Here is a 13,777-nt window from a genome sequence, read left to right on the forward strand (position 1 = left end):
GTATGCGTCACCATCAAAGCATGTGTTTTCTCTCAAAAAGGTGTATGCCTTGTTTGTATGCACTTTTACACTATGATTGAAAGCATTTTCGTATCCATTTCGGTAGCACAAAATATGAAGTCTAATCACTATTAATTCAAAGCCTGCAACAAATATATACACTTTTAATATTCACATAAATCAAAATTTAATTTGTGTCATGGATGTATACAACAAACATATACATTGGTTGATTGTTTATGATGATTGCATTTTTATGAGGAAGAAGAAGAGATAAGTCAGTAATAAAAATTTATAACATTTCTTAATGATATGACTAGTTGACCACAATAAATAATAAATGCAGATATGGATTATCTTATAAACTCAGTCTATAATCAAACATCACATTATGGCACAATCCAAGCCTTCTTTCTCAAGTTCTTAATTGGTCTTCTACTAGCTTTTTTTTATTCAGGACCACATTATGGCACCCCCTACATCCTTTTCAAGCTTGCAACAAACATATATATATATATATATATATATATATATATATATATATATATATATATATATATAATATTCACATAAATCAAAATTTAATTTGTTATATATTTTTTAAAGGGATGAGTAGGGAAAGTTGCAATTTAACATTTATGTTATTTTCAGGCATAAATGATAAAGAGGAAGAAAGAATGACAGATTTAGGTCAAATAAAAATTGCACTTCAACAATAAATCAAAGCCTTGAACTCCACCCAATCACATGTAATATGAAAAACCCTAACGTCATTGTCTGAAACAATCCTTGTTTTGAAAAACCAGCAAGGAATATTGCTAATAAAATAATCAACAACAAATAGAGATGATTCATTTTAAGGTTTATAATGGCACCAAATACTTTGATTCATATATTGATTTTAGGGCTCAGAGAGAAGGTATATGAAGGGGAATATGATGCATTTCACATTTTAGATCTTAAATAGAAGATTAAATGGAGATATATAACTATAAAAGATGAATAAACAAGCATAAGATAGAAATTTTCATTCTTGTACTACTTTTTTGGGTTTTCACTTACCTGAGAATGAGTAGGGGGGTGTCTGATTGAGAGAGAGGAACATGGAGATCAAGGAAGACTCCAACGTCAATGGTGGGGGCGGCTGATGAACCAAGAGGAGTGAAAGTGGTGGTCGACGGTCCGGCGTGTGGAGGCCGGTCGACAATTGTTGGTCTCGTGAAAAGGAGAGAATGGGAGATTAGAATGAGAGAGAGAGAGAAACAAAAGCCCCCATTGGACCCTTTTTATAGATGCCAATCTATAATGGCATAACTATCACTATTATAGATTAAAACCCTACAACAGCGAGATTAAAAGGTCATTGTTATCGATCTATAACAACACGATCCTTTGGCCATTAAATATAGTCCTTAAAGTATTTTAACGACAATATCTAACGGCCAGAGAATCTCGCCATTATACATATATCTTTAACGATGATACGTATGAGGGGTAAGACATTCCAGAGGATATCTAGCTCGTCGTTATTGATGAAGCTAATAGTGGTGAGATTCATGGTCGTAGTAGACTAGTAACAACGAGATATTTATGTTCCTACTATTAGATATCAATTAGTGGAGATAAAAATCTTGTCATTATTGCTTTATCAATAGCGGCGAGATTTTGTCTCGCTGAAAAAGAGTCGTCGCTATTGACCCTCTTCTTTGTAGTGGACGCCTTTAAATTTCTTTATTTCGTGGGTGCTAATGTGAGATAAAGAGAGACACGTTTCATATCAAAATTATTGAGAGAGAGATATTGTCAAAGGTTTTTTGTTTTATTATGATTATTGTGATTTATTATGGCAATTAAATGGGAGAGAATGAGTTATAGAGGGAACTCAATAGTTAGTGAAAATTATGATATGCCATGTCATTAGTTTTTTTTTTTAATTGCTTAGAGAAGAGGCAAACAAATTTTTAATTAGACAGTAAATACATGAGAAGAATGTCATTTTAAAAAACATAACAAAACATCTAATTTTTGACACCTAATACCCTTCTTCTGCTTTTATAATATTTATAATATTAAAGATATCCAACCAGTGAATGGAGAGAGAGAGCAGGAAATAAAGGAAATACGTGGGAGGTAGGGATGGCAGTGGACCGGGGGAAAGCGGGGCCCCGCCTCGCCCCGTTTGGACCAGGGATGAAGGGTATGAAACGGGGATGGAGGCATGGACGAAGGTTAAAATTCATCCCCGTTCGGGGATGGACTTACACTTTTCCCCTTCCCGCCCCAATCCCCGCCTAGCCCCGTCCCCGCCACAATCCCCGCCTAGCCCCGCTCCGCCCCATCCCCAATCCTTCTAAAGGATGGCAATAGACTATGGGGAAACAGGCTCCCGCCCTGCCTCATCCCCGTTTGAAGCGAGGATGGAGGACATAAAATGGGGATGAAGGTGGGGGTGGAGGTTAAAATCCATCCCCGGTTCTAATCTTGAGATGGGGCGGGGGTGGAGACCCTGTCCCCCGCCCCGGTCCATTGACATCCCTAGTGGGAGGGAGACCAAGGGCATGTTTGTTTTGATCACAAACTCAAGCATCAACTTACTTTTAGGTTGTGAATTTGACTTGTGTGAAAATCTATTGAAGAATGTGTCATGTCATTATTTTATCACATTCACAGCTAAGCATTAATGCTTGTGAAAGTTTTATACTCTCTGACTTGTGTAAAATTTTACGGCTTAACATTTACAGATGATAACGTGACGTTCACGGGTTGCAGTTTGCATGTTTGCAATGTCCCTATGAAAGTTCTGAAATGTCACAAGAAACTTGTGAAAGTTACAAAATCCCAGGTGTTGCAAACATACCCAAGAGACAATGGAAGGGGAAGGAAGAGATAAGGGGAGAAAGGAAAAAGGCGAGGAAGGAGACAAGTAGGGAAGAGGAGGGAGGTGGCTTTCATCTAAGCACCATTATTATTACTTTTAACTTATATGTATAAATTAACAATCCACAAAAGCGTTTTACATGCTTCTCTCATAACAGAAAACATAATAAAGCAAATGCATGAGTTAAAAAAAGCTAAAGAAAGAGAACAAAACAGAAAACTAAAGAAAAAGTGGTGACAACTTTTTTGAAAGGAGAAAAGTGGTGGAGATTGTCACAAACTTGATCGAGAGAAACCTCCACCACCAAAGCCATCTAAAGATTTTACTTTTTCCTTGATTTATCAAACACTGATTGAGTTCATCTTTCCAGCACCATCTTCATCTTCTTCACTACATGGTCTCTCTTGCTTTGGTTGTTTGGATTTTTAAGAGGTATTGCTCTTTCAGCATTTTTTAACAAATTCTATTACTTTACTTTTTGTTTTTTTATGATAAGGAATCCTCGCCGAGAACTGGGTCACTTAAAGGGCCCTCCTCCCTGCCAGGTAAACCCCGGTGGGGTCATCCACAGCCAAGCCCTTAGGTGGGAGTATAACCTGAGGTGAAGGGGTCAGCACCTTCTCCTGAGGCCCACTGCCACTTGTGTGACTGCGGCGGGTGTACTTTATTTCTTGGTATTCTTTGAAATAGAAACATGCCCAAATATCCATTATTATGTAACAATGGCATCTCATGCAAACAAAGGAGTGAAAGCATGAATCTAACCCACAACTTTGCAAAAAATTTCTCTATGGTGGGGTGCATGAGATAGTCTTATCATTTCAAAGTACTGTAGCCTTAAGGCGTTCAAGTTGAAGGACGTCACAAGTTCAATACCTCGGTTACGTGGCACTTGCTGCATGATGGAAGTCAATGAAAAACTATTCCGAGTGGGCAATGGGGCTCCTATAGTTTTACACCACAGATACTGAAACAGGGCCACAGTGACAGAATATCAGGTGCAATGTGATTGCAAACTTTTGGTGTGCTGCTGCACCTGATCACCCTCCATCTTCTGTTGAGCCCCACAGCTGACAGGCTGTATAACAAAGATGGAGGGTTATTGAGTCCAGCAGCACACTAAAAGTGTGCAATCACATTGCACCTAATCCTCCCTGGGCCACAGCACCTCTTGGCTCATAGAAGGGTGTCTGAATCATAATGGTGGTTTCTCCTTGCTATAAGAAAAAGAGTTCCTCCCTAGCCTTCCCTAGGCTAAGTTTTGCTTTATTAGATATTCATAATTCCTGTAAATGGTATTCATTTTTCTTTGTTCCTCATTTTTTACTTTGAAAAGCAGGCAATATTGCTCATGTTGTGTTTTCAAAGTTGCCCATGGATCATGAGTTGTTCACTTGGAGAAGTTTTAGAGATGGTTTTCATATGATTGAGATTAGTGATATGGTGATGTTGCCAGATCAAGTGTTAATCATAATGATAATAGACAGAAAGATTTAGCACTCTCAAAAAATAAGAAATCTTTTGCACCTACACCTCCCCTAATTCCTCCCAAGAACAACCCTGTCATAGCAATTGATGCAAGGGACACAGGGGTTGTCCTCTTCAACCTGAAAGCTTCAATATTTCCTTAGCTTAGAACTCAAACAATGTTCATGTTGATCAACCAATGGGGAAGCCATTGAAGCTAGCCCATGACTGGCAAAATCTTGTTTATGAAGCTCTAATGGATGGGGACACAACAGTGGTCTTTGCAAAAGGACTGAATCTTCAAGCCGCTAAACTCACCGATGCATCTCTATTCCAATGTGTTTTCGGCTCGACAAACCATGGTTCATGCTTAGCACCCAAGTCATCTCAGCTGTTCAAGAGATCTTCCGATGCTAGACACCTTTGAATCTAGTGAACGAACACGAAAAATATCGATCCATCAAGGTCTCAATCAGATCTAGATACCACAAAAAGATATAGCCTTCAATTGCAAAACCAGTACCTAGTGAGTTATCTCACCATGAAAGGAAGCACTTGATGTGTGTTTGCACTATGGCAAGGAACCAAGCAAGGTTCCTAAGGGAGTGGATAATGTACCATGGCTACATTGGTGTCCAACGTTTGTTCATCTATGGCAACAACAGTGATGATGACATTGATCAAGTGATCAAGTCACTTAATTGCTACAATGTAACTAGGCATGTTGGATCAAGACCCAGGAGGCTGGATTCTCACATTGTGCAATGCTTGCTAGGCAGTCTTGTGATTGGGTTGGCTTTATAGATACTGATGAGTTTCTATATTTGTCAAATGAAGCTTCTCTTGATGACATTCTTAACATGCAATTAAACTCAACAGGCAAGCTGCGGATCCCGTGTCACAGTTTCGGACCCTCGGGCCTATCACATGTACCGGAAAGAGGGGTCACAGTGGGCTATACATGCCGGATGACCAACATTGAGAGGCACAAATCTATAGTTAGACCAGAGGCTAGAAGCTCTTAATTGATTAATGTGGTGCATCATTTTTATCTAAAGGATGATTATAAATATATAAACTGGACGCAGTGAATTTAGTGGCTAATCACTATAAATATCAAGTGTGGGAGGTTTTTAAGCACAATTTTGATAGGAGGGTGGCTACTTATGTGTCTGACTGGAGTGAATTTAGCAATGTGGGGTCTAAGGATAGAGACCCTGGGCTTGGGACCAAAGCCATTGAGCCACCTGACTGGCGACACAGGTTTTGTGAGGTTAATGACACTGGATTGAGAGATTTAAGTACTGCAGGCTTTTCAGGATCCAAACACTCATCTCCTACCATGGGAGTAAAACCAAGCACATCAATGTATAAAAACAGCTTTTGATCCACCACTTACTCTGAGATAAGACAGTTTTTGTTATCCCAACCTAGTGAAAACAGGATTTCAGAAAAGAGAATTCAAGCCTAGAGGCACGTTCTTAAGATCGGTATCTTTAGAACTTCAATCGCCCCACTCCGGAAATTCCGAAGATGCGAAAAAGGGTTTTGTTACGACTGAGTTCCCAGGATACAACTAGGCTTGAACCTCAAGAGAGTCACTGCTTCGCAAGAACAGATGACCTCTCCCACACATGAACTCTGCAAGCCAAACCGAGAAGAAAGAAAGGAGAAAACTGGAGAGTCAGAAATTCTGATATCCAAAAAACGAAGATAGAAGATATTTATAACCTTTTAGAGAGGCCAAAACGTTTTGCGATAAATGAGATTAAAGGCCATAAATCTGACAGTTTGAAAATAGGATGAAAGGTACCTGAACGGTCACCCACCTTTGACTGTCAATCAAAGGCCTCCAAAACCGTCCAACAGTCACAAAGCGCCTTAAACTCAATATAAATGCTATTAAAACCTTTCAAACGGCCAGATGTCTCAAAACCGAAAAATCAAAATGGATATTTGCGCCTCATATGCACCTCGCACCGCGTGCAAAGTGCGCCATCAAAACGCCACATTGCGCCTCAAGCGCCCTTGCGCACGCACGCGCGTGTGTGCGCGAACGGCGCGTCCGTTGCTGCACGATGCGCAGCAACGTCCGCAATCCACCTAAATACTCAAGGCTTACCAAAGTAAAGAATAGATTACAAACTCTCTATTTAAACCTCTTGAAAAGCTTTTCTCTCTTAGATATGGGACTAAACTTTTCAAAACACTTTTGATAGTAACCATTAATAATTTAAAACTTTCCTAACAATCCCCCACTAGTTTTAAAATATATTTGGCTTGCATAGAAACCTATGCATTAGTGAGAGTATCTGCATGACTTGAACCCCCACTATTAGAAAGAAAACCTAAATTAACCAAGGTGCTAAGTGGACTTACCTTGAACTTAGCTCCTTATATTGTTAACGGAGTTTTCAATCATACATCGGTTTCCAAAAGTTCGATTGTGTGGATTTCATGTTGGCACATTTAGAGCCTTGTGCTTTCCTGGATTCATGAGTGCTCTAGAGAATTGCCAATTCTCATAAGAAACGGCTCACATTTCAACACTCATATAGGTGAGTTTGTCTAGGTGTACTGTAACACACACCTTAGCCTTAAGGCCTACAAACTCATTAAGAGCTATTAGCTCAACCCTCATATTAGTTACAGCTCATGAGCACACATCAGTAATGGGCTTACATAAATATGCTCAATATCTGTCATTCACCAATTTGTTTCCCATTGAACCTATGCATGTGGGATCTCCAACGCTCTAGGTTGGGTATCCTTAGGTGATGACTTAATTGGCTTAATTCCCATTCCCCTCGATGTTTTATTGATGACATCTCTCGAAAGGCCTTTCGTAAATGGGTCTGCCAAATTTTGACATGACTTCACATATTTCAATGAAATAATATTGTCATCAATCATTTGTCTTATAAAACTGTGTCTTAGACTAATATGTCTAGACTTCCCATTGTATTTCATATTACCTGCTTTACATATAGCTGATTGGCTATCACAAAACATTGAAATAGCAGGTATAGGCTTCTCACCTAGTGGAATATCCACTAGCATATTCTTAAGCCATTCAGCTTCTCTACAAGCAGATGCCAAAGCAATAAACTCAGATTCCATTATAGAATGAGTTATACAGGTCTGTTTCTTAGACCCCCATGCAACTGCTCCTCCTCCAAGGGTAAAAACCCAACCACTCGTAGACTTGGAATCTTCAAAGTCAGTATTCCAACTTGCATCACTATACCCTTCAATAACAGCAGGAAACTCGGTATAGTGAATTCCATAGTCTAAAGTATGCTTTAGATATCTAAGAATCCTGTTCACTGCATTTCAGTGTTGATGACCAGGATTATTAGTGTATCTACACACTTTACTCATTGCATAGGCAATGTCAGGCCTTGTGCAGTTCATTGCATACATAAGGCTACCTACAACACTGGCATATTTTAATTGTTGAACACTAGCACCATCATTAGGAGTCAATTTCATATTTGGATCATATGGGGTGCATGCTGGTGAACTATTAAGATATCCATACTTTGTAAGAATTTTCTCAATATAGTGTGATTGACATAATATGATGCCATTTTTATTTCTTATTATTTTGATTCCTAAAATAACATCTGCAACACCCAAGTCTTTCATACAAAACAAGGAAGATAAAAATCTTTTTGTTTGATTTATGCATTCACTATTGTTACCCAAAATAAGCATATCATCAACATATAAACAAATAATAATAATTGAGCCACTATCTACTTTACTGTAGACACATTTGTCCGCATCATGAATTTTAAAACCATTATGCACCAGAGAACTATCAAATTTTTCATGCCATTGCTTAGGGGCTTGCTTTAATCCATATAAGGATTTCTCAAGTTTGCAAACTTTGCGCTCTTGCCCTAGCACTACAAAACCTTCAGGTTGCTCCATATATATCTCTTCATCTAATTCTCCATTCAAAAAAGGCTGTTTTCACGTCCATTTGATGGATTTGAAGCTTATATATGGCAGCCATGGCAATCAGAATTCTAATAGTAGATATTCTGGTTACAGGAGCAAAAGTATCAAAATAATCAATACCTTCTTTTTGTTTAAAGCCTTTTGCAACCAAACGTGCTTTAAATTTATCGATTGTACCATCAGCTTTTAATTTCTTTTTGAAAATCCATTTGCAGCCAATAGTTTTGCAACCAACAGGTAAATCCACTAATTTCCAAACATTATTAGACATAATTGATTCTATTTCATCATTAATAGCTTCTCTCCAAAAGGCAGCATCTTGAGAAGACATAGCCTCTTGAAAAGACACAGGATCATTCTCAATTAGAAATGTATAAAAGTCAGAACCAAAATTAGTTGGTTTTCTAATACGTTTACTGAGTCTAACTTCAATTTCTGGTTCATCAACACATTCATTAGAATATTCAATCATGTCATTTACAGGAAGTTCATCTACTATAATCCGGCTGCCATCAAGAAGAGAATCAAATGCATTTTTATGTTCTATGAAAAATGCATCTCTAGATTCTACAATAACATCATTAACAATGTCCAAAAATCTATATGCTTTACTATATTCAGCATACCCAACAAATGCACATTTAAATGCTTTAGGTCCAACCTTCTTCCTTTTATTTTCTGGAATTTTAACATATGCTAAACAACCCCAAACACGAAAATAACTAAGATTAGGTTTCTTACCAAAACACAATTCATAAGGTGATTTATCAGATTTGGAATAAGGAACTCGATTAAGAATATAACAGGCAGAAAGTATAGCTTCTCCCCATAAGTTGGAATGCAAACCCGTATTAAGAAGCATAGCATTCATCATTTCTACAAGTGTTCTGTTTTTCTTTTCTGCTACTCCATTCTGTTCAGGAGTTCTAGGAGCTGACGTTTGATGGATAATACCATTATCTTCACAGAATTTATCAAATTCTCCACCTAAGTATTCACCTCCTCTATCTGTTCTTAAATGTACAATCTTTGTTTTAAACCTATTTTGTACTTCAGCTAGATAAAGAAGAAATTTGGAAAATGCTTCAGATTTATGTTTCAACAAATAAACATAACAAAATTTTGAGTAATCATCTATAAAGGTAATAAAGTACCTATTGCCACCACGACTCAAAACATTATCCATCGTACACACATCAGAATGCACTAATTCAAGCAATTTATAATTCTTTTCTACACTAGGAAACGGGAGTCTAGTTAGCTTAGTTTGAATGCATGTCTCACACTTATGTTTATGTTCTATTTTCACATGACACGGAAGAAGACCAAAGTTATTCATATTATGAATGCAACGAGAATTTATATGTCCTAATCTTGAATGCCAAAGAAAATAAGAGTCAACCATATAAACAGAAGTAGTAGCTTCATTTATGCTCATCTTGAACATACCACTAGTGGCAAACCCTTTTTCTACAAAGATTTTCCCTTTGGTCACAGTTACAATCCCAGACTCAATAACAATCTTAAAACCATTTCGTGACAGGAGATCTGCAGAGATTAAATTTTTCTGAACTTCTGGAGCATAGTGGACATTCTCAAGTGTTAGGACTTTCCCGAAGGTGAACTTAATTTCCACACTCCCTTTTCCCAGCACTTTAGTTGAGGAAGAGTTTCCCATAAAGAGATTGCATCCCTCCCCCACTACTTCATACGACTTGAACAAGTTCCTGTCGTTTGCCACATGAACAGTGCTTCCAGTATCCAGGTACCAGTCCTTATTTGCAGCCACCATAAAGGTTTCAGAGATTACAGCAACAAGCCTCTCCTCTGACTCATTTGGCTTAGGACTAGTCCTCTTCCGTTCTCTGCATTCTCTAGCAAAATGGCCAAACTTGCCACAAACATAGCAACTAATTTTCTTTTTATCAGTTGGCTTTTTCCCTTTCACAAAATTCTTTTTGATTTTCTGGGTTTTCATGATTTTGCCACCCTTGTTAGTAACAAAATTCACTTTAGGATAACCTTCTTTAGGACTCGAATTCTTTTTGTCACGAAGACGAGTCTCTTCCTCAATTCTGATGTCCTTAAGAAGGCCATCTAAAGTGATTTTCTCATTTTTATGTTTTAGGTGATTCCTATATTCTTTCCAGGAATCCGGCAGCTTCCCAATGATGACAGCAACTTGAAAGTCATCATCAAGATACATACCTTCTTCTTTGATCTTATAGGCCAGTATTTGCATCTCATGAATTTGAGCAAGTATAGGCTTATCATCAACAATAGAAAAATTAACATACTGATCTACTATAAACCTTTTGTTACCAGCATCTTCTGCATTGTACTTGATCTCGAGAGCATTCCACAACTCTCCAGCCGACTCCAATGGTGAATACAGGTCAAAGAGTGAATCAGCTAAAGTGTTCAGGATATGCCCTTTGCATCTGTAGTTGTCAGTATGCCACTTCTCTCGCTCTTTCTTCTGTTCTTCTGTCTCAAGTTCTCCAGCAACGACAGTGGGACAAGACTTTTTGAGGACATAGTCGATATGCAGTTCGGACAGCAAGAAAGATACCTTTGATTGCCACCGCTTGAAGTTTGACCCATCAAATCGATCAAGTTTTTCAAGGTCACGACTAAGCAGATTGATGGAGTTGGATGTCGAACCAGAGGTCATGATTGAAGTTCTAAAATTGTTATCCCAACCTAGTGAAAACAGGATTTCAGAAAAGAGAATTCAAGCCTAGAGGCACGTTCTTAAGATCGCTATCTTTAGAACTTCAATCGCCCCACTCCGGAAATTCCGAAGATGCGAAAAAGGGTTTTGTTACGACTGAGTTCCCAGGATACAACTAGGCTTGAACCTCAAGAGAGTCACTGCTTCGCAAGAACAGATGACCTCTCCCACACATGAACTCTGCAAGCCAAACCGAGAAGAAAGAAAGGAGAAAACTGGAGAGTCAGAAATTCTGATATCCAAAAAACGAAGATAGAAGATATTTATAACCTTTTAGAGAGGCCAAAACGTTTTGCGATAAATGAGATTAAAGGCCATAAATCTGACAGTTTGAAAATAGGATGAAAGGTACCTGAACGGTCACCCACCTTTGACTGTCAATCAAAGGCCTCCAAAACCGTCCAACAGTCACAAAGCGCCTTAAACTCAATATAAATGCTATTAAAACCTTTCAAACGGCCAGATGTCTCAAAACCGAAAAATCAAAATGGATATTTGCGCCTCATATGCACCTCGCACCGCGTGCAAAGTGCGCCATCAAAACGCCACATTGCGCCTCAAGCGCCCTTGCGCACGCACGCGCGCATGTGCGCGAACGGCGCGTCCGTTGCTGCACGATGCTAAAGTGTTCAGGATATGCCCTTTGCATCTGTAGTTGTCAGTATGCCACTTCTCTCGCTCTTTCTTCTGTTCTTCTGTCTCAACTTCTCCAGCAACGACAGTGGGACAAGACTTTTTGAGGACATAGTCGATATGCAGTTCGGACAGCAAGAAAGATACCTTTGATTGCCACCGCTTGAAGTTTGACCCATCAAATCGATCAAGTTTTTCAAGGTCACGACTAAGCAGATTGATGGAGTTGGATGTCGAACCAGAGGTCATGATTGAAGTTCTAAAATTGTTATCCCAACCTAGTGAAAACAGGATTTCAGAAAAGAGAATTCAAGCCTAGAGGCACGTTCTTAAGATCGCTATCTTTAGAACTTCAATCGCCCCACTCCGGAAATTCCGAAGATGCGAAAAAGGGTTTTGTTACGACTGAGTTCCCAGGATACAACTAGGCTTGAACCTCAAGAGAGTCACTGCTTCGCAAGAACAGATGACCTCTCCCACACATGAACTCTGCAAGCCAAACCGAGAAGAAAGAAAGGAGAAAACTGGAGAGTCAGAAATTCTGATATCCAAAAAACGAAGATAGAAGATATTTATAACCTTTTAGAGAGGCCAAAACGTTTTGCGATAAATGAGATTAAAGGCCATAAATCTGACAGTTTGAAAATAGGATGAAAGGTACCTGAACGGTCACCCACCTTTGACTGTCAATCAAAGGCCTCCAAAACCGTCCAACAGTCACAAAGCGCCTTAAACTCAATATAAATGCTATTAAAACCTTTCAAACGGCCAGATGTCTCAAAACCGAAAAATCAAAATGGATATTTGCGCCTCATATGCACCTCGCACCGCGTGCAAAGTGCGCCATCAAAACGCCACATTGCGCCTCAAGCGCCCTTGCGCACGCACGCGCGCGCGCATGTGCGCGAACGGCGCGTCCGTTGCTGCACGATGCGCAGCAACGTCCGCAATCCACCTAAATACTCAAGGCTTACCAAAGTAAAGAATAGATTACAAACTCTCTATTTAAACCTCTTGAAAAGCTTTTCTCTCTTAGATATGGGACTAAACTTTTCAAAACACTTTTGATAGTAACCATTAATAATTTAAAACTTTCCTAACAGTTTTATGATGATGATGATGATGATGATGATGATGACTACTAAACAAGAAGAAGAGGATCAATGGGAATTATTCAACCCTACATTGAGGTTAGATAATCAGTTTAGTATGGATATTCAACAAGGGGTGCCTTGATAGCTGATACAATTATACAAAGGATTCAACTTGTTTTTTTTTCATTTGGACTTTTGGTCCAGCGCGTTTTTGTCTTTGTTTTCTTACCTGTGCTACCAACCCCCTCCATTTTGAGATGGAGATACTTCAACCCCATCTGTAATCGTGTTTTGATTGAAGTGCATACATGTCCCATCACTTGCAGATTTGTTTAAAGATGTAATGAAGTATGAGAAAGTGTGTTTTTTTTCTTTTTTTACCAACGAAGTATGAGAAAGTGTTAAAGAAAGTTCATTCACGCAAAATGGGAATTGAGCATGCTTTCTTCTACGATGAGCAATTTGAGCATAGCTTTATTTTTTTTAAATGCAATATGAAGGCCAGGGTGGGGCCGGAAAACAGAGTTTCAATGAGAATCTGTTTATGGGCATGTTTGGAATCTAGGAACTGGATATGAGTTAATGCATTTGGCAAAAAGTTGGTAAAACTACCACCTGGTGGCTGTTTGGAAACTAGTAGCTGGATGGAAGTTGATGCATTTGGGATGGAAGGTGGCATTATATTTACACTAAAGCATGAAATTGACAGAGAGGTGGTAGCTGCAAAATCTAGGCAAATGCCAACTTTCCAACCCAGCTACTAGTTTTCAAACAGGGCCTATAAAAACTTCCTATTACCAACTTTGTGATAACTTCTTATGTAGCTTAAGCCAACCCAAAATATCATGGCAACACATATTTTTATGACAAAGTAAAACCCCCACTGAGAACCGGGTCACTTCTGCCTCACTGCAAGGTAAAACGTCAACTCAAACTTTTCAAAAACTCCATTTGCCCATTAAATATAATCTTGGACTTGCTTCATGATAAATGATTATAAGGAGG

At 38.8% G+C, this 13,777-nt stretch overlaps 1 pseudogene; it reads left to right on the forward strand.

The window, feature by feature from the left end:
- Window positions 1–4,544: 4,544 nt before the first annotated feature.
- LOC149837041 (glycosyltransferase family 92 protein RCOM_0530710-like) lies at window positions 4,545–5,697 on the forward strand (annotated as a pseudogene).
- The last annotated feature ends 8,080 nt before the right edge of the window (window positions 5,698–13,777 follow it).

Source organism: Nuphar pumila, chromosome 5, assembly GCF_984573655.1.
Source record: "Nuphar pumila chromosome 5, dmNupPumi1.hap1.1, whole genome shotgun sequence".
Lineage (NCBI taxonomy): Eukaryota > Viridiplantae > Streptophyta > Magnoliopsida > Nymphaeales > Nymphaeaceae > Nuphar > Nuphar pumila.